The sequence below is a fragment of the Lissotriton vulgaris genome, chromosome 4_1 (assembly GCF_964263255.1).
Source record: "Lissotriton vulgaris chromosome 4_1, aLisVul1.2, whole genome shotgun sequence".
In the NCBI taxonomy this organism is placed as follows: domain Eukaryota; kingdom Metazoa; phylum Chordata; class Amphibia; order Caudata; family Salamandridae; genus Lissotriton; species Lissotriton vulgaris.
The window spans coordinates 2,130,333,817-2,130,359,403 of NC_141691.1; the positions used below are offsets into that span (position 1 = coordinate 2,130,333,817).

Here is a 25,587-nt window from a genome sequence, read left to right on the forward strand (position 1 = left end):
ATTACCTTGCCGTCTGGGTCGCCGTAGGGTCGTGGCTTTGTGCCTAGTTGAATCTGCGGGGGCCAGACACAAGGTCGATCTTTCTGTTAGTTCTGGGAACTCCCAGGGCTGATAGAGGCATTTTCAACTACGTACATATCATCAGTGGTCACGAGCGGTTGTAGAAGATGGAGCTTCCTGGGCTGCACCTAGAGAATGTAATTTATGTTCGCAGAAATAGATTATACAAAATTCTACATAACAAATGTTTTCTGATGCAATGTGCAATTACGTTTTTGATTATTTTAATAACGTTGGTGGGTGGAATTGCCTTTGGTATACATTTAATTTTTGCACCGATAACGACTACAGTACCTCCTCCTGATCTTGTTTCTCCTACTATAGCTTCTTTTCATTCCTTTCATCCGTTCCCTGAACATGAGCAAGCTCGACGCTCAGAATTCATAAATAACACTTTTGTACAGCTCTTGCATCAACACCAACTGGTAGTTAACACAACGGACTGCTGGGTGTGCGGTTTGATACCACACACTATGGATAAAGGCATTCCCTACCTGGTCTTGCCTTTTAGCTATAATGGATCATGTCGGGCCTTCCAGACTGTATTTGTCTATGCTCTCGAGACCTATCCCCCGCGTCCTCCACGTTCCACCAAGTATAACTCCGCTAATAAAGCCTTGATAAAGGGAATAACTGACATGATTAAAGACGTCAATAACTCCCCAATTATCCCTAGAGATGAGCTACGAGTTTATCTGAGTTGGAATTCTACGGAGTATAGCATTAGTTTGGGTGAAAACAAGCGTAAGAGCTCCACTCCAGTTTGGGTCGTACCTCACCGAGGTCAATTCTGCTTGCAAGGTAATGGGAGAAATCCAAGAGCCCGGCTAGGGAAGAGTGACTGTGTTGAAACTTACGTGTATCCGTCAAACTCTTCCCCTGCCTTCCTAACTGCTAAGGGTACCTACTTCATCTGTCGTGATAGGGCATATACATGGTTGCCTGCTGACTTTTCAGGTTCATGCTATATTGCTCGACTGTTGCCTCCGATATACACAGCTGCCCAAATGATCACAAAACCAGAGTAGTAAGAGGTGTTTTCAGCAAGGAAGACACCGCTGGTCAGGAAGCCGGAGACTTCTTCAAAGGTTTCCTTCCGTTCTGGGGGCCTATGGCCAATAGTAGAAATCTACGTCAGCTAACACGGGTAGTTGAGTCTACTTTTACAGAAACTGCTGGTGCCCTTAGCAATTTAACAGCTGAGCTTCAGGCGGATCGTCTCATGACATTACAAAACCGTATGGTTCTTGATGTAATACTTGCAGATCGAGGTGGGGTATGCAGAATGATCCAATCGAGCTGCTGTGTTTATATCCCCAATAATGCTCCGACGGTGTATGAAGCGATCTCTAAGCTACACAAGATTTCCGACTCTATTCACGTAGACAAGGGAAATTGGTCGTTAATGGAATGGCTTGGGACTCTATTATCAGCGTGGGGATGGAAGGTTCTGATGGTCGTTGGTATTGTCTTAGTGTTCCTATTCTCGTGCTGTCTTGTTATCCAGTGTGGTCCCACCCACATCGCAGGTCACACACTCGACCCTATCTTCACCTCCAGCAAACATGTCTCCTTCAGTCACACCACAGCTCTCCTCTGGACTGACCACAGCTGCGTTCACTTTACCTACAACAAGTCCACTTCCAACAACCATCCCCAACCCACTCTGCGAAGAAACTGGAACAAAGTCACCATCGACCAGATCTCCTCATCGCTTCTTCAATACCCCCCCGCCCACTCCTCAAACCCCGACCAAGCAGCCACTAACTTCACCCAATGGTTATCCAACAATGCCGACATCCTAGCACCACTGAAAAAACGACAAATCAAACTAGGCAGCAAGAAGGCCTCCTGGTTCAACGATGATCTTAAGAAATCCAAGAAACTCTGTCGCTCCCTCGAGAAGGCCTGGAAAAAAGACCCAAACACCAGCACCAAGGACGCCTTCAAAAACGCCACACGCATACACCACCAACTGATCCGGAATGCCAAGAAAGCCGCTTTCAAGGACCGACTAGATAGCAACGCCCACAACAGCAAGGAATTATTCAACATCGTCAAGGAATTTACCAACCCCTCAGCCAACTCCAACGACATCACCCCCTCTCAAGCCCTCTGCGACTCCCTAGCCTCATTCTTCCACAACAAAATTGCAGACATCCACAACAGCTTCGACAACCGACCCGAAGACCAACCCACCCAACCCTCTGCAGGACCCCCACCCCCCTTGAACATCCTCAATGACTGGAACCCAATCTCCACTGAAGACACCATCCGTCTGATGAACTCTATCCACTCAGGATCCCCCACAGACCCATGCCCTCACCACATCTTTAACAAAGCAGACTCCATTTGAGGTTCCGTGACAATTGTTAGTGGTGTTTTCGACTCGCACGAATATGGTCGAGTCCGGTCTCTATGAACCGCAAATGACGAGTTTAGTAAGTGTGCGCAGTTTCGCTGTGCTAACCTAAACCGTTCGTTTGTTACGTGGGCATTTCTATCTGTACCCACGGGTTCCATCTTAGATACGGCATCCATTTTGTCTCTTGCCCTCAAGTAGCCAGCGAACGGACGATGTCCGCTTCGTGACCCTGGGACTCCCAAGATATTTGCGGAAGACACATGTCTTTTGTAAGTGTCTTTATGATGAGGGGGATGATACTGTAAGGCAGATGGCCCCGCTCGAGGCTCATCTCGCCGTGCCGGTTTATTGTCTTAGCCGTGCATCTCATTAGGCACGTCCCTTTGATGCCTGTATCTCGTGTCTCTCGATACCCCCCCTTTTTACACCCTTTCCGATCTCCCCACTGTCTCCGTCTTCCTCTACACCTGTTCTCGTTCCCAATTTGATCTGTTTTTATTGCCGATTGGAATGCACTAATGTTGGGAAGATGGGTTTTTACAGTTGGGAACCACCAAATGTTTCCGCACTTATGTTCCGGGCCTTATGTGTATCAAAGTGACCAAAGCGACCCCTCTGGGGGATAATTATGGGAATCGGGTCATAAACTTTTGTGTTCAATGTAACTCAATGGGAAAATCGTGTATAAAAGGAGCGATCCGCAGAACCAATTTGAAGCAGACGCTCTGAACTACACTTGTTGTACTTCCGTGATTTCTGTGTTTCCCTGCAGCAAATAAACCCTTGAATCTTTGACGCCGAAGGAAGTGTCCCGTGTCTCTGTGATTCGTACGCCGGAGCAGGTTACCCACGAAGGTTTCAGGTGTTGTGCCCTGGCACCGCTGGGTTCTAAATAACCCAGTCCTTCAGAGGGTGCCCCCACGTGGGGCTGCATCAGTGGTACCGGTCCAAGCCCGACGATCGTGAGGAACTTCGTGTGAAATCTCCGAGGGAAGGTGCACCCCGCTTCATCGATCCTGTTGTCGAAATAAGTGGCCCGAAGACTTTTCCCGCGAAGATTCCCGCCTCCTGACGGCTGCGACGGACTGCTGCCCTGACTGTAGACCTGTTTTGGCGCCTGGCGTAGACCTTGGTAGAGCGAGACGATTGACGGGCCTTCCTGGTGACGCCATCGATCTTTGAGTTAAGTATTTGTGGGTCGCTCCCAGAGTCCTTGGTTGTTGACACTTTAGCGAGTGTTTTTGTTGTTGACGCTGTGAAAGTGTTTTTGTCGATGACACTTTGCTAGCGTATTTTGTTGTGTTGTTTGACGACTGCAGCCGCCAAAAACCGAGGGTTTTTGCTTTTTGCTGGGACTTGGTAAATCCCGTAACCCTTGAAGTTTGTGAAACTCGGCTAGTGTGCAAGATGCCTGGTCGCAGTACTTTGTTTAGTTGTTTCAGACCTTGTGGTATGGATTCCCGACTGGAGGACTCGTGTCCGATACCTCCGGTTGGAACTCCGACTTATGAACTGTACAGTAAACATGGGCTAGGCCCGATTACTTTTAATGAATACTGGATTAAATATACGAAGAAGGACGGTGACCTTCGTTGGCCACCTCATGGTAGCTTTGAGTCCCCGATTTTAGATAATCTAGAGGCTAAATTGTTCGAAAGAAAGTCAAGGCCGGCCATGTTTGATGCCTTTCGGTTGTGGCGTAAAGAAGCCAAACAGAAAGAAATCAGACAGACTAAACGAAATCAGCGAGATAATGTTGCTACCATTGTAAAGAAAGCAGAGCAGTTTCAGCGTGATAAGGAGGTTAAGGAAAAGGAAGTGTTTGATAGGCTACAGCGTATGTCTGTAGATAAATGCTATCCTGCTTTACCTACGGAGTCGGATAAGAAGGAAGAACAAGTTGAGGATCCTTTGATGTCCTATCTTATGAAGTCGCCACCTCTGTATGTACAGGGTACCACAGTTCCTGTGCTTCCCCCTGTACCTGTTCCTGCACCTATTCTTCCTTTGCCTGTTCCTCAACCTGCACCCGTTCTTCCGACTGTTCCTGCTCCTTTGCCTGTCGCAATCCCTACTGCTCCTCCGCTTCCACATACTCCTGCTCCCGCTACTGCACCTGCTCTGTTAACTCCTGTTGTTGCTTCTGTTTCTACTCCTTCACTTGTTAGTCCTGTGTCCTATACTTCTCCCTCTACTCGTAGTCGTAGTTCTCCTCTTGCGGCTAGCTTCTTTCATTCGCTCGGACCTGTTCTTGGGTCTGCTGGTTCGGATGGTCCACAGAGACGTAGTCAGCTTCCTGGTAATAGAGAACGCGCTTCGCTATATAATATGGCGATGGGTTGGATGATGCATCCTCTTCGAAATCCACCACGTGTTGTACTCGACACATTTTGTCAATTCAATATACCAACTCAAAGATTTGTGTTCGAGGAAATGTGTAAGGTCCTACGTGATCAGATATCGGCCGACGCACCTGACGAGGTGCTGACCGCTTTGTCTGATCTTCAGCTTCAGTTCTCGAACGGACTGATAGTGGATACCAACGTTCGACGTGCCGTTGAGCGGTTGCTATCTTTCCGTCCCACTCCTATACCTCAAGCCTTGTTTGTTGAGGATGTTGAAAGACAGCCAGACGAGTCTGGTCAGTTTCCTATGCGAGAGGTTCCACCAGTGTGGATGCCTGGTAATCCAGGGGCAAACCCCCCGATTCCGCCATTCTTTCAGAGAGTGTGGATACATCTCCCATGGAAACGCTCAGAAGTGTTGCAGGTGAAGCAATCTTTGCCTGACCCTCGCAAAAATCCTGCAGGGTACTACAAGGAATTATCGCAGCTCGTAGACGCTACGATAATGAATCTTGCCGATATTGATATGTTGTTTGGCAATGTTGTACCGCAACCGGTATGGGCCAAGATTCGTCAGGAAAACCATCCGAATGAATTAGGTGGTGCTTGGGCTGCCATAGTAGCGGCGGATGCCCGACAAACTGGTGGTGCTAAACCCGAGCAGCTGATTGCTGATCTACCTCAAAGAATAATAATGTTAATGAAGACTCTTATGCCAGCTATGAGGGTAAATTGGGACAAATTGTCAGCTTGTAAACAGAAGAAGGACGAGAGTGTCTCCGACTTCTTTACGAGGTTTGAGGAAGCATTCATTGATCATAGTGGTCAGGATATGAGCACCGAGGGTGGTCAAAGGTTGTTCGTGGATAAATTTGTTTCTAACTTATTGCCCGATTTGAGCAATAAATTAAAGAATTCAGAGAGTGCGTGGGCCGTTTCTACTTCAGCTCAGATATTGGCCACGGCACAATATTATGAGAACAGAGAGAAAGAAGAGAACGACCGCGCTGATAAAAAGACGAAAGAGCTTAAAACTAAAGTGTTGCTTCAGCAAGCATATCCTCCACGTTCTAATCAGAATACTTCGCAACAGAATAGATCGCAGTCACAATCGAACCGATCACAACCTCGTAATGACTCCTCTTTCCAAAGATCATCGTTAGGGTACAATCAGTGTGCTTATTGTAGACAGGAGGGACACATTAAATTCAATTGCCCTGTTTTGAACGATCGTAATAGTGGTAATTCGTCTAAAGGAGGTCATGGTGGTTCTCAACAGACATCACGCGGTAGGGGTCGCGGTGTTCAAAATGATCGTTCAGATAATTCGTCTAATTCTAACAACTGTTTTGATCAACGTGGATCTTCGCAAGGACGATCTGCGCAGTACAATGTAGACGATTATTACGTCGATCAGGGAACTGACGATAGTAATTACTAGGACAGCCAAAGACAAGGAGAGGGAGTGGTATCAGTTCTGGTTGATCAGAGAGGGCCTTACGTCGTAGTTGCTACATCGGGCGTCGTTGAGCCTTTTCTGTTGGACACTGGTGCAGTGAAAAGTTCCATTAAGCATTCGAAACTCCCTGGCGCACCTTTGTCTGGCTTAACAAATGTTTCCGTTGGATTCTCTGGCGCCCCCGTTAGCAATCCAGTTTCGCGCCCTTTGCCCCTTAAAATTGGGCATTGTGAGCTAGAAGCCCCATTGATTTTGACTACTGGTTGTGGTGAAAATCTTTTGGGCCTGGATTTGCTTAAGCGTTTGTATGCAACTTTGTATTGTTCTCCTGCGGGTGTAAAGCTTACGTTGGGAGAGAGAGTTGTCTCACCTATGTATTTGTCCCTCGATAAGCTTCCACCGGAATTGAGTTCTCTTCCTGCGTCTTTGTGGGCGACAGGTCCCAATGATGTGGCCCTGCTTGACATCTCCCCTTATGTTGTTCAGTTGAAATCTAATGTGCGATTGCCACGTATTCCCCAGTACCGTATCTCTCTTGATTGTGAACGAGCACTGTTAGCGATCATTTATGATTTGATCAAGAAAGACGTTATTGAAGAGACTCGGGGAAACGTGTGCAACAGCCCTGTACTGCCCATTTTAAAACGTACTGATCCTTCGAAACCACCTGTTTATCGTTTTGTTATCGATTTACGGGAAGTAAATAAAATTGTGATTCCTCAGTTCCCCGTTGTGCCTGATATCACGGCACTACTGACTCTGATTCCAGCTTCTGCATCGTGGTTTTCGGTAATTGACTTGAAGAATGCGTTCTTCAGCATTCCGATTGCCGAGGGGAGCAGGGACCTTTTCGGTTTCTCTCTCGGTGGACGCAGCTTCCGGTTTAAACGCGCTCCTCAGGGCTACTGTGAAAGTCCATCGATTTACAGTCAAGCCTTGAAGGGTCAACTGGATGCGTTCAAGTTGCCGGCTGGTGCGGCCTTAATCCAATACGTCGATGACTTATTGGTGGCTGCTGATACTCAGGACATTTGCAAAATTGCTACGGTGTCATTGCTGCAACATCTCTGCGAGTTAAATCACAAGGTGTCCCCTTCTAAACTCCAATATTGTTGTCAAGAAGTAACCTATCTAGGTCACTTATTGTCAAAGGAGGGAAGGAGGTTGACCCCAGAGAGAATTGCAGCAATTGCACGAATGGCTGTGCCAAACACCCAAAGAGATGTGCGTGCCTTTCTAGGTATCACGTCGTACTGCAGGCAATGGATTCCTAATTTTTCATTGCTAGCGAAACCATTAGTGGCTCTTACGTGCAAGGATGTTTCGACTCCTTTACCATGGACGGAAGAATGTCAGAAAAGTTTTTCTGAATTACGTGATTCATTGTGTTCGGCTCCTGTGTTAGGTACTCCTGACTACAGTAAACCGTTTACATTATATGTTCACGAAAGAGAAGGTTGTGCGTTGAGTGTCTTAACGCAACCTTTTGGTGGTAAGCAACGTCCATGTGCATATTTTTCCTCGACCTTGGACCCAGTAGCTAGAGCATTGCCGAGTTGCTTGAGAGCAACAGCGGCAGCTGCGGTCTCCATCCGACAATCAGCAGGATTGGTCATGGATAATATGCTTACGGTGATGGTTCCGCATGCAGTCGACACTCTTTTGAATCGTACAAAAATTCAGCACTTGACGAGTGCGAGGTTGTCTGGGTACGAGTTGACGCTGTTGGCAAGCCACATTCAAATAAAACGTTGTAATGTCCTGAACCCGGCAACTTTGTTACCAATTAGCTCAGAGTCAGATGAAATAACAGAACACGATTGTTATTTGAGGACAGAGGAGGAAACAAAAGGTCGAGTGGACCTTAAAAACACCCCATTGGAAGACCCAGATGGAACACTGTATGTGGATGGGTCATGTTTTAAGTTGCCGAATGGCGATGTGACTACTGCCTATGCTGTTGTAACATTGAATACTGTTGTTGAGACTGCAAGATTGAATCAAAATTCTGCCCAAGCTGCAGAACTGATCGCTCTTACCAGAGCGTGTGTGTTAGCGAAAGGGAAACGTGTGAATGTGTTTACCGATAGCCAATATGCGTTTGGCGTCGCCCATAGCTTTGGACGATTGTGGAGAAAGAGAGGTTTTCTGACCTCGCATGGTACGAAGATTCAGCATGGCCAGCTTGTGAATGATCTCTTAGATGCGCTGACATTGCCTAAGCAGGTAGCGATTGTTAAATGTAGTGCCAGCGTAAGGTGACGGATGATGTTGGTCGTGGTAATGCGTTTGCGGACGAGATTGCTAAGGAGACTGCCCGGAACCTTAGCACTCGAATGTATGTGACGAGTTCGGTTAGGTGGCCTACAGAGTCGAGCATGTGCGAAGACACTATTGAAAGTGTGAAAGAAATTCAGAAAGAGGCCACCGAGACTGAAAAGATGAAGTGGAAAGAAAGTACGGGAAAGTTGGATGCGGATGGTTGTTGGATTGATTTGTCGGATCAGAAAAGATGGTTGTTGCCTGATGCATATGTGCTGGCCGTTGTGACAATGGCGCATGGGTTAGCACATATTAGCGCGAAAGGTATTTGTAAGTTGCTGTCCCCTGTGTGGAAGAATGACGGTATCACGAAATGTGCTGAACGTCTGGTCAAAAATTGTATGGTGTGTATGATGTACAATCCTGGCAAAGGAACCCCAACTCCTCCTGGCAGTTTTGCTCCCCCTTCATGTCCCTTTGAGGTGATTCAATTGGACTTTATCCATATGGAGCGATGCAATAACCTGAAATACGTTTTAGTAGTGGTTTGCGCATTCTCCCGATGGATCGAGGCCTATCCTCTCAAAGACAATACTGCTTTGTCTAATGCGAAAATCCTACTGAAGGAATACTTTCCTCGGTACGGAATGCCTAGAGTCGTGTGGTCAGATAACGGAAGTGAGTTTGTGGGAAGTGTGATGAAGAGTGTGTGTAAGGGCCTTGGAATTAATCAGAAATTCCATAGTGCAAATCATCCCCAGTCAGCTGGTTTGGTTGAAGGGTATAACGGCACCCTTAAACTGAAACTAGCAAAGATTCAGGCTACGACTGGTCTTTCGTGGCCTGACGCTTTACCCTTAGCATTACTGTCAACTAGGGCGACTGTACACTCCCGAGTAGGGCTTAGTCCCTATGAAATAGTGTTCGGCCGTCCTGCGAATGTGTGGGGGGTTCCTAGGCCAGGTGTGTTCTGTGATCTTGAGTACCCAATGTTGATCGATTATCTTCATGACTTGACTGCTAAACTGAGGTTAATTCACCAACAGGTTTACGACGCACTGCCGACGCAGACGGAGGGTCCAGGCCACCAGCTCCAGCCCGGAGATTGGGTGGTGACGCGCAACTTTTCGCGCAAGAACAATTTGGATCCGAGGTTCACTGGACCCTACCAGGTTCTCCTTGCCACGAGGACTGCTGTTCGTCTTGAGGGACGGAAAAACTGGGTGCACGCCACCCACACCAAAAAGGTCCCTATCCCTTTGCCGGCAGACCCGTGGGTGAGGAGAGGCATTGCATCAACTGAAACCGAAGGATTGCCGGCGTTTGTACCTTTTAGCGACGCACAGCCTGTCGGAGAATCCTCAGTGCAGCAGAAAGACACTGTTGAACATTTGTCATCAAAGGACTCAAGACCAGAACACTCAACTGATCAGCAGGACGTTGTCTCTTCAAAGGATCCTTTGTTTGACGAGCAGACACGTCCTGGGAAAACCCGATACTTTTTGCGATCTAGCACTAAAGACTAATAAAAGATCCTGCTTTGCTTTATTGACAACTGCTCTAATCCCGTTTTCCGTGATCAGTTTGAACATTTGTATTATTGTGATTATTTTTGTATATATTCATTGAGCTTCGTTCCTTACACCTTTTTGCTTCCACAGCCGAGAGACATTGTTTTTGCATACATATATATTTGTGCAATAAAGGCCGTAGGGCCGCGCGCGTACTTCCTTCTGGTTAGTAGGTCTTGACGCTAGGTTAAAGACCGTCGGTTCCTGGGAACTCCTAGGGATTGACCACTGCTACACAGAACGAAGTGCGTCAAGAAACGTTGCGGACGGTCGTAGGGAATGGCATTTTCGAAGCTGATGGACTTGGAAGAAGCTCAAGCTCAAAGATTCAAGCTGCAGCAACTTAGCCGTACGAAATGTTTTATATTCCAAGTATTTGTATTATTTTTGACTGTTTCTGCATTATTGGCGGGTGGGGTGTATTACATGATATCTTACTTCTTACCTTCTATCGTACCTACTCCTACCCCTGACCCTAAACTCACCTCCACTGCTTCTCCTCATTCTTTTCATGTCTTACCCGAACACGAGCAGGCTAGACGTGCAGAATTCCGCAATAATTCCTTTATTCAGCTCCTTCACCAGCATCAGTTAGTGGTTAACACTACTAATTGTTGGGTGTGTGGGTTGATGCCACATATTACGGATAAAGGAATTCCATATCTGGTGTTACCGTACAGTTCCCAAGGGTCTGCTCGAGCATTTCAAACAATGTTTCGAAGCGCACTAGGTTTCCACCCCATTCGAGAACCACGCTCTCCCTACTCTGGTCCTACTTCGTATCAAAAACCTTTGTCTATAGCAATAGAGGATTTAGATAGTGATATCTATGATCCCTCGCTTATTCCTGAAGAAGAGGTACAAGCTTACAGGGTCCTGAGTAGAGGCGAGTATAGTGTGTTCACTAGTGAAAAACAGCTCAAAAGCTCACCTCCGATATGGGTCGTACCCCACATTGGTAATTTTTGTCTCATGGGTCGTGGTCGAAGATCGAAAGCCCGACTTGGAGAGAGTGCTTGCACTGAAAATTACATTCTGCCGATGGTCTCGTCCCCTGTGTTTCTGGCTGCCAAGGGTACATACTTTATCTGCCATGATCGTGCGTACGCATGGTTGCCCGCTGACTTCATGGGCTCATGCTTCATCGCAAATTTGTTGCCTCCGACGTTTACCGTAGATGCAGATTATCATAAGACTAGAGTTGTGAGAGGCGTAATTAGCGAAGAGGACACTGCCGGTCAAGAGGCAGGAGACTTTTTCAAGGGTTTCCTCCCGTTTTGGGGGCCTATGGTTAATAGTAGGAACCTGAGACAGTTGACTCGAGTGGTAGAATCGACAGCTAACATTACTGCCAGTGCCCTTGGTAATATCACCACAGAACTTCAGGCGGATAGACTTATGACGTTACAAAACCGTATGGTTTTAGATGTCATCTTAGCAGATCGTGGTGGGGTATGTAAGGTGATCCATTCGAGCTGCTGCATTTTCATTCCTGATAACGCTCCGACCGTTTATCAAGCCATCTCGAAGTTGCATAAGATCTCCGAATCCATACACGTGGATGTAGGGGATTGGACGCTACTTGGGTGGTTTTGGGGCCTGATGTCGACTTGGGGTTGCAAGATTCTGATGATCGTCGGAGTTGTTGTGGCGTTCCTGTTCACGTGTTGCCTTTGTGTGCAGTGCGGTCCTGCCTTATGTGGCCTCTGTGCTACAACGTGTATGAGACAGCCGCATGTTACCAAGGGAACTCGGTTGGACAGAGCTATGCTACAACAATATCTAGATGGTCTGATGAATATCGAGTATGATTCCGACTAGTGCTTGCCTACATGAGGGCAAAAGGAGCGTCTGAGGTTCCGTGACAATTGTTAGTGGTGTTTTCGACTCGCACGAATATGGTCGAGTCCGGTCTCTATGAACCGCAAATGATGAGTTTAGTAAGTGTGCGCAGTTTCGCTGTGCTAACCTAAACCGTTCGTTTGTTACGTGGGCATTTCTATCTGTACCCACGGGTTCCATCTTAGATACGGCATCCATTTTGTCTCTTGCCCTCAAGTAGCCAGCGAACGGACGATGTCCGCTTCGTGACCCTGGGACTCCCAAGATATTTGCGGAAGACACATGTCTTTTGTAAGTGTCTTTATGATGAGGGGGATGATACTGTAAGGCAGATGGCCCCGCTCGAGGCTCATCTCGCCGTGCCGGTTTATTGTCTTAGCCGTGCATCTCATTAGGCACCTCCCTTTGATGCCTGTATCTCGTGTCTCTCGATACCCCCCTTTTTACACCCTTTCCGATCTCCCCACTGTCTCCGTCTTCCTCTACACCTGTTCTCGTTCCCAATTTGATCTGTTTTTATTGCCGATTGGAATGCACTAATGTTGGGAAGATGGGTTTTTACAGTTGGGAACCACCAAATGTTTCCGCACTTATGTTCCGGGCCTTATGTGTATCAAAGTGACCAAAGCGACCCCTCTGGGGGATAATTATGGGAATCGGGTCATAAACTTTTGTGTTCAATGTAACTCAATGGGAAAATCGTGTATAAAAGGAGCGATCCGCAGAACCAATTTGAAGCAGACGCTCTGAACTACACTTGTACTTCCGTGATTTCTGTGTTTCCCTGCAGCAAATAAACCCTTGAATCTTTGACGCCGAAGGAAGTGTCCCGTGTCTCTGTGATTCGTACGCCGGAGCAGGTTACCCACGAAGGTTTCAGGTGTTGTGCCCTGGCACCGCTGGGTTCTAAATAACCCAGTCCTTCACATTATAGCACCACACCTCCGAGACGTCATCAATTGCTCCCTCAACTCCGCAACCTTCCCGGAAAGTTGGAAACACGCCGAACTCAGCGCCCTTCTGAAGAAACCCACAGCTGACCCCTCCGACCTCAAAAACTACCGCCCTATCTCGCTCCTTCCATTCCCGGCCAAAGTCATCGAGAAAGCGGTCAACAACCAGCTCGCCGCCTTCCTCGAAACCAACAAATCCCTCGACTCCTCACAGTCCGGCTTTCGAGCCAAACACAGCACTGAAACCGCCCTCATCGCAGCAACAGACGACATTCGAACTCTACTGGACAATGGAGACACAGTCGCCCTCATCCTCCTCGACCTCTCCGCAGCCTTCGACACAGTCTATCATAGCACCCTTCTACAGCGCCTCAGAAACGTCGGAATCCAAGGAAAAGCACTAGAATGGATCACCTTGTTCCTCACCGGAAGAACCCAGAGAGTCCGCCTTCCACCATTCGAGTCAGAGGCCACTGAAGTCATCTGCGGCGTACTACAAGGATCTTCACTCAGCCCCACCCTCTTCAACGTATACATGAGCCCCCTCGCGACCATCGCACGCCAACACAACCTCAACATCATCTCCTACGCCGATGACACTCAACTGATCCTATCTCTCACCAGAGACCCTAACACTGCCAAAACCAACCTGCATGACGGAATGAAAGAAGTAGCCGAATGGATGAAGCACAGCCGTCTGAAACTGAACTCAGACAAAACAGAAGTCCTCATCCTAGGCACCTCCCCCTCCGCCTGGGACGACTCTTGGTGGCCAGAGGCCCTTGGAAAAGCACCCATCCCGACCGACCACGCACGGAACCTGGGAGTCATCCTAGATTCCTCACTCTCGATGAACAGACAAGTCAACGCCGTTTCTTCATCTTGCTTCAACATTCTTCGCATGCTCAAAAAAACATTTCGTTGGATCCCCACCGAAACTAGAAAAACAGTCACCCACGCACTGGTCACGAGCCGCCTGGACTACGGAAACACCCTATACGCCGGCACCACCGCAAAACTCCAGAAAAAACTCCAACGCATCCAGAACGCTTCAGCCAGGCTCATATTAGACATCCCGCGTAAAGAACACATCTCTGGGCACCTGAAAAACCTCCACTGGCTTCCCGTCAATAAGAGGATTACTTTCCGTCTCCTAACCCACGCACACAAAGCACTTTACGAAATTGGACCCGAATGCCTCAACACACGACTGTCCTTCTACACCCCCTCCCGCCAGCTACGATCCTCAAACCAAGCCCTTGCCACTGTACCTCGCATCAACAAAACCACCATGGGAGGGAGATCCTTCTCCTACTTGGCAGCTAAAACCTGGAACTCACTTCCTACTCACCTTCGCATCACTCAGAACCACCTAGCATTCAGAAAGCAACTTAAAACGTGGATATTCGAGAAGTAATTCCCCACCCTCCTTCAAGCGCCTTGAGACCCTCTGGGTATGTAGCGCGCTATATAAATCTCTTGACTTGACTTGACTTGACTATGTGCTGCAACCTGTTTAAGAAAACCACCTGTGTTGGGAGACAAGGTGCGAGAAAGAATAATGCTACAGCAACATATCACTGACCTAATGACCATCGAGATAGACTCTGACATAGAGTGAGTAATTGCCTATGTAAGGGCAAAAGGAGGGTCTGAGGTTCCGTGACGATTCGAACCCGTGTTTTCGACATCGTCGTAAACCCATAATTTCGGTACCAGTGAACCGTAAATGATCCATATAGTATATCCTGGTGTTTTCGCTATGCTACGAGCAAGAGCACTCTTGTTATGAGCACATTTCCAGTACACCGATGGCATCCATTTTAGATTATGGCATCCATCTTGTATTCTTGCCCTCACATAGTCAATGGACAAACAGTGACCTCTGATCAATTCATTCCGCTTTAAGGACACATGGGCTTTAGCCGGCGATTCACCTTGCCAAAATGACACGTACACCTAAAGTCAAAAACCCCGTGGCCGCATGACTCGGCAGAAGCTGTCTCCTCTGCCTGAGGCCAGTCCTGCTATACTGGTTCTCGTGCTCGTTGGCCTGATCATGATTAGGTGGCCGAAGTCGGTAGCCTTGCCCATTTACGACCCACAAACATCTCTTATCCTGTTTTTCTATCTTCTACACCTGGCTCTGCTCCTTTCCTTCTGGGCCTTTATTAGGGGGAGGTAACGAAATTTACGATGAGGCGGTCCGTCTCTTGAATGAGAAGATGACATGGGATTATGATCGAACAGTGGGAACCCCTCATTCGTAATGTTTGACATCAGAAATTTGTTGACGATTCCTGTTTTACGCCAAATATTTATTGTTTAGGATATAAAGTTTAAGAAACGTATTAGTATATGAAGAATGTTGCCCACAGCTAAAAAACTTGTATTTAAGGAGCAACCAACTTAGTGCAAATCGAACAGGCTCCTAGAATCTGCCCGTGTGTAGTTTCTGTGACTTCTGTGTCCCTGCAGTAATAAACCTTTGGTCTTTGACGCCACCATCGAGAAGCCTGTGTTTCTGTTTATTTGTGCACAGAGACAGGTAGAACTCAGGGGTCTTCGGGTGTTGTCCCTGACACCTCTGGACTTAATAAAGTCCAGAACTCCACTTCATCAGGACATAGGGGGGGAATAGTGACAGCCTGAGGATGCCCAGTTTGGCTGTTGGGGCGCAATACCATTTGTGCCACCTTGACTCCATTGAGACAGTTGCAATTTGGAGAGCTTTGGTCTTCTCCAATATGTGTGCCCCTTGCAAAGATTTATGACCAGTATTCAGTTGTGGGGGCTCTCCTTCTTCGTGGCTTCCTAGTGGCAGGTAAACTCTTCTTGAATTACTTGTCTGAGGCAAGCTTAGGCGTGGGTCCTGGCTTGCCGGTCCGTTTCAACAGAGTGTGGCATTGGAAAGGGTTAAAAGGGTGGCGAGAAGGAACATCTTTGCACCGTCCATTGTCCGGGAGCCCCAGGTTCCATTGTTGTCCTCGGCTTAACATCAGCTGTCGTCATCGTGTGAAAAACATGGTGCGTCCCAGCTAATGAAGGAGAGTGTGTTACGCGGCAAGTGACAAATACAATCCCGCTGGGCGGGGCCAAAAGGAGACAGGGTGGCAACAAGGAGGGATTGAAATGCCTCCGATGCAATCATTGCACTGCCTTTGCCATAATTGGTAATGCCAAACAACGCGCACAAATGAAAACTGAAGGCGGAGCTGGGACATGGCTTCGGAATCCGTATTGATTCCAAGAAGGTCTCACATGGCGAGAGCAGCGTAGGCGCTGCACTCGCATGCCGAGACCTAAAAAAGATACTTGCAGTGAGCCAAGGCCAGCCCCCTCCGAGAGTGTTAGGGCGTCTGTCCGTCCGTCCCTCCGCCCATCCTTCCTTCTTCATTTCCCACCTCGCCTCTGTCCTTCATTCCCATTTTTTTCTGTCTCTCGCCTCCTTAGTGTTTGTCTATTTGATGTCTCTGCCTCACTCTCTCTGCCTCAATCTCTCTCCTCAGGATCCCTCTCTTCTCTTTCCTCTTACCCTGCTGCTCTCTTACCATCCCCTGGTCCCCTCACTCTTTGGCCCCAACCATCCACCATCACATCAACCATACACCTTAGCAACCATCCATCATCACATCAACCATATACCTTAACAACCATGCACCTTCACATCAACCATACACCATCACATCAACCATACACCTTCAAATCAACCATACACGATCACAGCAACCATACACCATCACATCAACCATACACCATCACATCAACCATACACCGTCACATCAAACATCTACCATCACTTCAACCATACACCTTAGCAACCATGCACCATCACATCAACCATACACCTTAGCAACACCATCCATGAGAGATCAACAATGCACCCACCACTGGGCTTCAACCATCTACCCACCATGAGACACGGAACACGCACCCACCACTAAGCTTTAAACATTCATCACATCACTCAGCATCAACTATGCCTCCCCCACCAGGCGTTAAGCCTGCAGGCACCACTAAGCATTGGCAAAGCTTCTACCATGTCTGTATATGGTATTCACTTGAGAGAATCTAACCAAAAGGCACATGGTCAAAGACAGGCATAAAATCAGTGAGTAATAGGAGACGATTCTGGGCTGTGAACAGTTAATGCATTGTGATCTGGTGTTCTATAAAGAGATGAGTCTTAAACTCTTTCGTGAACTGGAGCAGCGTTGTGGCGGTGCTGGTGGAAACCGGATGTTGTCATAGATGGAAACCGGATGTTGTCTTGTTTTTTTCTCCTTTTTTACAACTCTCAGCCTGATGGAGTCCTCGCTGTGCGCGCGCAGGGAACCACAGAGATGGCGAGCTTGTCTGAAAGATAAGCGGGGGTCTTGTCGTATGACGTAAACGATGCAGCTGGTTTTGAATATTGATTGATCTGACAAGTGGAGCCAATGGAGTTCCATCTTGTGAGAAGTTGGCCTGATATATGATGTTTCCAATTCCGGAACCACCTTGTATCAGTCCAAACAATCCCTTATGGTGTCTGGTTGTAAGTCAACCTTATAGACAAGCTATCCTAGGGGTAGCATGGACTAAGCAGCCTTAAAGGCTTAACTTAAGAGGTCGTGTTAAGCGAGCTGTTTTACCAATCACAATCCTGTAATATCAAATGAAAGGACACCACACAAGTATATATTATAAAAATATATGTGTTTATTTCTAAATTATTCCCCAGTACTCTTTATGAGCAAAGGGGCACAAGCGTTAAATCAAAAGCACAGTATAACATATAAAGTTGCACAATTATGGATGAGGGCGGTTGGCCACTCAAACCATATATTAAAAAAGTGGTATAAGAGATACCAATCGAACAGTGGTTAGGCCTAGGGCCTAGGAAATCGCTGGGAGCAATCAGGACTAGCAATGCTGAAGTCGGGAGAAGCCCACAGAATTCGGGTGCAGCGCTTAAAGCGCGGCTTGCACCAATGCAATGTCAATGGTGCGTAAAAGTTACACAAAGTTAGTTTAAAGATACTTCCGCTGAACCTAGAGGAACAAAACTTAAGACACAGACCCTAGAGGTGTGTACCAACGTGGGCACACCGGCGTTGCAATTTTACCTCACCCACAGGAAGTGGGTGCACAGGGTCGAAGTGGCGTCGGGTTTTGACACGCAGGCTCTTGGTGCTTGGAGCAGGAGATGCTGCTGGCGATGGGAAGCAGAAGTGTCCAGTGTGATCCAAGGGTGGATCGAAGTCGAGATGAATCTGAAAGCAGAGGGGACAGAGTCTGGGTCACTCAGCAGTGACCAGGGTGGAACCCGGACGGAACCAGGCAATGTCGGGCGCAATCAGATGGTTGTCGAGAGGCTTCTCTCCGCTGTCACGTGGGCTCTGGGGCATCTGCAACGTCCAGGAGCAGGTCACGATCTGTCCCACGCAGGCTCTCGCCGTCAGCACCGTCGGCTTTAAGATTGCAGCAAACAGCACTTGGCAAAAGCAATCCACGTGGAACCGGGAGATTGCTTCTCACTCAGACCAGGAGGATCAGGGTGGTGGCTCCTTTTCCCAGGAGCTGAAGCATATCTGGAGCAACCAGAAAAGCAAGTCGGTTTTGGGTTTTCGTCGGCACAGGGGCCACAAGCCGGGTGGCAATTGACCGGGCCAACGCGTCGAGCCAACACAAGCAGAAGGGCCCCATGCAGCACTCGTCGAGTGTGGAGGGGGTAGCTTTGGTGCAAGTGTAGCTCAGGATGGGGGCTTCTCAAACCCCGGTGTACAGCTTCAAGGGTCACTCGTGGGCTGCACGGTCAGCGTCTCATGGCCTTTTCAAGATGGCGTGTCCCACGCTTCTGGTCGCCTCCACGGATCTCAGCTCTGCAGGGACTGTGGATCGGGCTGAGGGAAGGCAGGCAAGCTTGATCTCGTCGATCTCTGTCGCTCGAGTTCCGGCGGGAACTGCAACAAAGCAAGAGTCGAGGTGCTGTATGGTACCTGTTTGCACAGGGTGGTCACTCCTTGACCACAAGGGATATTCTTCAGTCTTCTACATTGAGGAGGATGTCGAAGGGTCCAGAGTTTTGTTTATTATGTTTCTTCAGGATAATATGAGTTGCATTGGCACTGCTCCCACTCTTATTCGAATCTGGTGGGCTGGAGATCCTGCTAGGTCCCCTCCTGTGGGTGGGACCCAGGAAGGGGGTGGATACACCCCTTTCCTTTGATCCAGGCCGCGCTGGGACTGGGGCTGGTGTGCCCCAGAACCCGTTTGGCCGGATTATGCAAGGGGCAGCCTTGTGCTCCCCAGGCAGTGTCTGGTTTCTTTGAAACCTCCCTGCTACAATCCACTATCTCCTGTCTGGGGTGGTTTGACACCGCCCTGCGACAGGAAACCCTTTGTCCAGGCCACCATTTGCTGAGTTTCGGTCAGCAGCAGGAGGCCAGACCCGTGTCTGTGGCAGAGGCATCCATTTTGTGGATCTGGGGCTCTTTTAAAATCAACCGCGTTTCAGTAAAGCAACATGTCTTCTCCCTCTAGAAGGGTGGAATGCTACCCCCGTCGCCAGGACTGGCGAGGGGGTAGTATTCCAATTCGTATGACACCTTACACGACATGTTTTGATAAAGCCAAACCAAAGTTGGCATATAACCGCGAGGATTATAATGCACTTAATAGTATATGGTTCGGCATTATCCCGGAACAGCTAAGGGAATTGGTCCCGACAGCTGCAGACAGGCTCAGCTCATGCTAGAGCACCATCTCACATTAAACCACGCACTCTGCCTTCAGGATTGTTAAGGCCTGCCATAGGAGTGGCTCACAGGTTTATATGTGTCCAGATAGGTTTAGATATAGGCATACTATATCTAAGCAAGGGGTGATTACACCACCTTGCCCCAGCTGAGTGATCAGCCAGTTGTGTCAATTTTAGATAGCCAGCCAGGGGTGGCAAAAGATATGCTGCAGCCCCTGGTAGGCCTTGGATGCACCTATGCCCTGGGCACCTATAGTGCTCTGTACGGGGGCTGATAAGGTGACCCAAGCCAATCTAGTTATGGACCTAGGGTACATGGAATCCATTTTACAGAGAGAGCAGATAGCCTGGGGCCCTGATTAGCAGGGAACCAGGCTAACTAAGTCGAAAACCAGCTAAACACAAGGCAAAAAATCTGGGGTAACCATAGTCAGGTAGCCACCTTCCAACACATCTCAATGGGGTGGGGGGGGGGTCATATTTCTTCAGCTCTGGCTGAGATGAGCTGCTTTATGAAGGACCCCAGAAAGGGGAACAGTTTGAGTCTGGAGGCCATGGGCAATGAGCTACTGACATATGGTTGCAAGGGTATAAGGGTTTGTATTGAGTTGATTTCTGGAAGAAATGGTTTGACTTTCTTTAGAAGAGGAAGAGAGCTGGTGAAGGCCAGCTTTGTGTTTTGGCACTCTACCCCTCAGGGTGAGGTTGGGGTACAGGATGAATCCAAGTGGCGAGGCATTGGGTAAAAGTTGGGTCTGGCACCGTCAAGCTTCATGCCTTTCAGCCAGATTTGTACTGTATCTTTGTTATTGAACACCCCCCTTAACTTCAGAGGTACGACCTGGCGCTGGTAACCCCCCATCCCTTTGGCCACGTCTCCAATTGCCTCCTCTCTGGCACTCGCATCACTGCCTCCAAGATCACACAGCTCATCTGCAGTCATTTCAGGAGCTGGGCCAGAGGCAGGAGTGTGGACAGCCTAACACACTTCCACCAGAGGGTCCTTGTATCGAATATATACCTTTTTTCTGCATGCCATAACAACGAGGTCGTTAGAACCAACTCGTTGTTATTTCGCATACCGTTACAACGCAAGTCGGAACCATGACTTGCTGTAGGGGGCGCTGGATTGTGCAATAGTATAATTTACTATTCAAACTCCAGTCTGTGCGGACACTAGGAAATGTGTTAGATTTTAAATCCAACACCTTCTTCCCACTTAATGAAAGTCGTTTTTCCAACTTGCGTTGTAACGGTATGCAAAATAACAATGCAGTCGTTGTAACAACTGCGTTGTTAAGGCTTGTGTTGTTCCGCTTGTGAACTAAATGCTGTTCACCCCTTGTGTAAGACCTAGGGTCACCAGCTCTTAAGGGGGTAGCATGGCTCGAGCAGGAAGGCAGCCAGGGGCGTGCGTGTAAAGCAGCTACTTGACACACACATCCAATGAAACACACAGTGGCGCAATAATGGAGACCACACCAGTAGTTGTATTTGAAAGAATCAAGATCTTTTATATAGGCTTTCAAATAGAGCGTTGCATTATTAATTCATCAGCATTTCATTGAGACGTTTCATGAATCACGTTCAGGTTACATTTCCTATAAATGGGTGAACTTTTCATTTGAATAATAACCAGCTTATCTAGCAGTGAAACACTAGCTAACCCCGCCTGTCGTATCAAACTCTCTGACAGGCAACGGGGTAACTATTAACCTGGAGGATCCTACAAGAAGCGACTATAGTAATGCGTTTAAATATCACATCAAACCTCTCATTGACGCTTTTCCTCAAAGGTAATAAAACATATCGGCAAGTACTATCAGTCCAACAAGGAACTCCAAAGAACACAACCTTTAATTATTTGTGACAAGCCTTTCTTCTTGTGAAAACAGGTCGGCTTGCGACCTAGAGCAGATCATCAGAATTCTATGGAAGCCCACCTCTGCAAGAAAATTCAGTACAGTGAAGTGAATCTCCCTCTCAATTCAGGCTTGTAGATACGGTGCACTATAACATTTCAGGCTTGTAAATACGGTGCACGATAAACATTTCAGGCTTGTAAATACGGTGCACGCTAAACACTTCAGGCTTGTAAATACGGTGCACGCTAAACATTTCAGGCTTGTAAATACGGTGCACGATAAACATTTCAGGCTCCAAACTCCATTCTCGTGAGGCACATTCGAAGGGGGAAGGGGCTAACAGGGCACAGTCTCAGAGAACCCCGGGGGAGGGGCGACCTCGGGCCTCTCCCGGCCTACCGCCCTCCTCCCCAGGGGGTTACCTCACTTCTTCGGCCCTCCAGGGCCCTTGCGTCGGTTGTAAAGGAGGAGAGGGGGTTCCAACCCTCTTGTGGCCTCACTCATCCCAGCGCGGTGCAGGCTCAGCTTCAGGGCACCGGCGCTGGGGACGAGGCAGGGGCCGGGGCTGCTGTCACCAATCGCGTGCTTTGACTCGAGGGCGCGCCGGCCAGAACCAATGGCAGCGCGGCGCTCGGGGGTGGGGCGAAGGAGCTCCCCTGTCACGTGGGGTGCGTGCTGACTTAGGGCCTACCGCGGCCTGGCTCACTTGAGGCGGCGGCCCTCTCCTGGCGTATGGGAGCCGCCGAGGGGGCAATCAGAGCGCTGGACACCGCGCGGAGGCAGGCGGCCGCAGGACAGGCCGGAGGCACCTCGGAGGTGTCGCGTGGGCGGCGCTGATGCCGCGATGGTGACGCGGTCTCCTCAGGCGCCTCGGGGGCTAGACACAGCGCTTGACACCGAAGCAGGTGAGCGCGTGGGGGCAACTGCGGCGCCTCACAGGACAGGATGATTCTTGCGGAGAAAAGCGCCTCAGGATCACATCGCTTGAACCACGGGGGCACAATTAGCTCAGGGCAGGCAGTCTTAAATAGAGTGCTGGACAGGGGGAGCAGAATATAGCACTTTCCACACAGTTTAGCAAGGATAGCAGAGCAGATCAGGCAGGGGGAGGCAGGTAGGGCAAGGTGGGCCCAGTTGAAAGCAGGGGATGCGCAGGGCAGCACAAGTCCAGTACCTGGTCGATCACCCCAGCAGTCTCTAGTCAAGGAGAAGTAGACTTTTTGGTGCTTGGATGGTTCTGAGCCCTTAGTTGCTGGTTACTTGAAGTTGTTGAGAGGGGGGGGGGGTTCTGAGTTGAAGGCTTGAATAAGCATGAGCGGATTTTGCGGATTGGCAATCCGCGAATTTGCGGATTTGCAAACTCGCAATCCGCAAAATCCGCGAATTCCCGCGAATTTGCGGATTTTTTTTTTTTTTGTGTTCGCCCGTGTTTCTGCCAGTTCGCGAGGGTTTTTACAATTTCGCAATTTGCGAACTTACCTGTCGGGTCGCAAGTTTTGCGAACTTGTTGTTTCTACGTGTCCAACCTGTTTGGGACACTCTTCTTCATCACTGCCACTCTCTGTCACCACTGCCACTCTCTGACTACTCATGCCACCCTCTGGCCCACCCATGCCACCCTCTGTTTCATCACCACACCCTCTGGTTGTCCAGTGTACATTATTTTTGGCAAAGCAAAGCACACCTTCCCTGCCTCAAGTGACCTGAATTAATTTGGGGCTGATTAATGTGTCACAGAATATTTTTTTAGCTGGCACCTGCTTCCTTAGTGCGCCCTGATTAGTGATCTTTTGCACTTGCTAAGTGCTTTCATTGTTGCAAAATTAGTTACAACACCTGCCCTGCCCCAACTGACAATAATGAATTAGGGGCTGATTAATGGATTTTAACTTCCAGCCTGGCTCCTGCTTGTCTCCCTTAGCTGTAATTCAGGACCTTTGTGGCATATGTGTAACTATTCTGAGGTTCAGAGCAGGGTCAGATAATAGTTGCAACTGGCAACTGAACTCTGGAGGGGCCCCTCAGGAAGCACTACAGGAAATGGCTACTAATGATGAGCCTGAACTTTTGAACCTGGTAAGTAGTTACTTTCAGTTTTGCTAAAATCGTATTTCTGCAATTTCGCACTTATTCGCGGGGCGCGAACTCACGCGAACAGTGCGAGCAGTGCGAGCAAAATCCGCTGCTCGCGGATTTGCGGATTTTTCAGGAAATTCGCAAATCTCGCGGATTGCGGATTTCCCGAAAATCCGCAAAATCCGCGAGCGGAACGGATTTTCCGCCCATGCCTAGGCTTGAAGAATTTTCCTCAGTCACTGCAGATGGACCCTGGGGTTCCCTACCACTGGGCCAGATCAGGGGGCTAGCTTAGGACACCTCACCCAGCTTAAGAGGCAGCACCTAAATCCTGTCACTCCCAGTAGCATAGGTTCCTCACTAGGCCCTCCCGCCTAAAACTCCTGTGTGGGTTCCCCAGGTCAGTGATGCCCCAACTGACTAGAAAGTTTCCCTTTTTTTCCTTATATAGTGTCAGTTGGCAGTTGGCAGTGGCAGTTGGTGCCTCCCCTATTCTGGAAGTTTCCAGGAGCTTCCCTCATTCTAGCTATGGGCAGGCTGGCAGGCTGGTATGGCAACATTGTTTAAGGGTTCCAGCCAGCTCCTGGCTACTAGAGTGCGCTTATTCAGACCACGCTGCAGTAGCAGGGGTCAGTGGCAGCCATGTTGAGGGTAGTCAAGAACCTGCATCTAGCATGGGTTTTAATATAACCCAGGGCATTTTAACCTCACAGGGCCTATACAATTACAGTACAAGGGGGGACATCCGGAATCAGGGGAGCAAAAAGCAAAACATTTCAGTGAAAAAGGGCCAAGTCCAACACCTTGTATCAAATCTGTTGCTCCCCGGCGAATTAGGGCCAGATTTGCAAAGCTTTTGTGTTCAGTTTGTGACGACCTCGCTAAGACTTTTTTGGTGGATTTACGCAAAGTAATGCAAAGGGGCGCACATTGCTGTTTTATATTATTCTGCCTCAAGGGGGCATTTCTTGGGTGATACATGGGTCGTTGCAATGCAGCCACCCATGGTTTTTGACACAAAGCCCTGTCTACTAAAAAGAGTAAACATGGTATTGTACCAAAAAAAAACACCACTTTGAATCAGATGTTAAAAAGGACAAATGCTTTTATTTCTTCTAACTTTTCTGGCTTTGCATGTGTGCTGTACTGCACAGCACACGTCTGACGTGGGAAAGCTTATAAAGTTAGTCAATGCATTGTAATTTTTACTGGAGGGGTATCCTTCTAGTACAAAATCGAAACTAGACTAATGCAGACACCTTTGCACTATGTTGCAAAGTGTGTGTGTGTGTGTATGGTGTGCATGCATGCTTGTGTATGTGTGTATGTGTGTGTGGTGTGTGTTTGCGTTGGTGTGTGTGTGCGTGTGTGTGTGTGTGTGTGTGTGTGTGTGTGGTGTGTGTTTGCTTGTGTGTGTGTGTGTGTGTGGTGCTTGACTGCCTCGCTGTGGGCAAGCACTAAGGCGAGAGTAGGGCAGTGCCGTATATCTGTAGATCTGGCGCTTTCCTGCTCTGTCCCTGTCAGGCAACACAACTGGCAACTTTCATGTTTGTGCTGTGATGTGTTGTGTGACAGTTAAGTAAGTTACCTCCTCTACCACTCTTACCCTCACGTGGTTTCCCGCCACCGCCGTTTCTCACAGCTTCTCCTTCTCCATAGCTAACCTCCAGTTACCCACGGTAACTGCCACAGCATTGACGCATATCTCCGCTGCGCCAAGCCCGTGGTCCCCAGTCCTTCCACACTGGAATTCTCTCAGCCTTGTAAGTTCCGGCACCCTTGTGGTACTTGTTCTCTCCGTGCTCCCTTCCTCACACACGCGCTTATACCTCTCTACTCTTCTCTAGCTCCAGCACCCTTCCAGATCCTCCCTACCCCCAACCACCCCCTACCAACTTTCGGGTACCATGGCCATGATGTTGATGTCCCACGGACCGGCTTGAGACTTAGTTTCTTCAATTGGGCAAGCCACGCTGGCCCTTGGTGCCCAGTTCCTGCCTCCTTCAGGTAGGACAGCCTTCGATCCGCCAGTGCCTTCTCCGCTTCC

General features: G+C 48.7%; 1 protein-coding gene across 1 annotated transcript in view; it reads left to right on the plus strand.

The window, feature by feature from the left end:
- Positions 1-25,587, plus strand: part of LOC147725206 (butyrophilin subfamily 2 member A1-like) — a 140,398-nt gene that overhangs the window by 22,335 nt on the left and 92,476 nt on the right. The window lies entirely within an intron of this gene.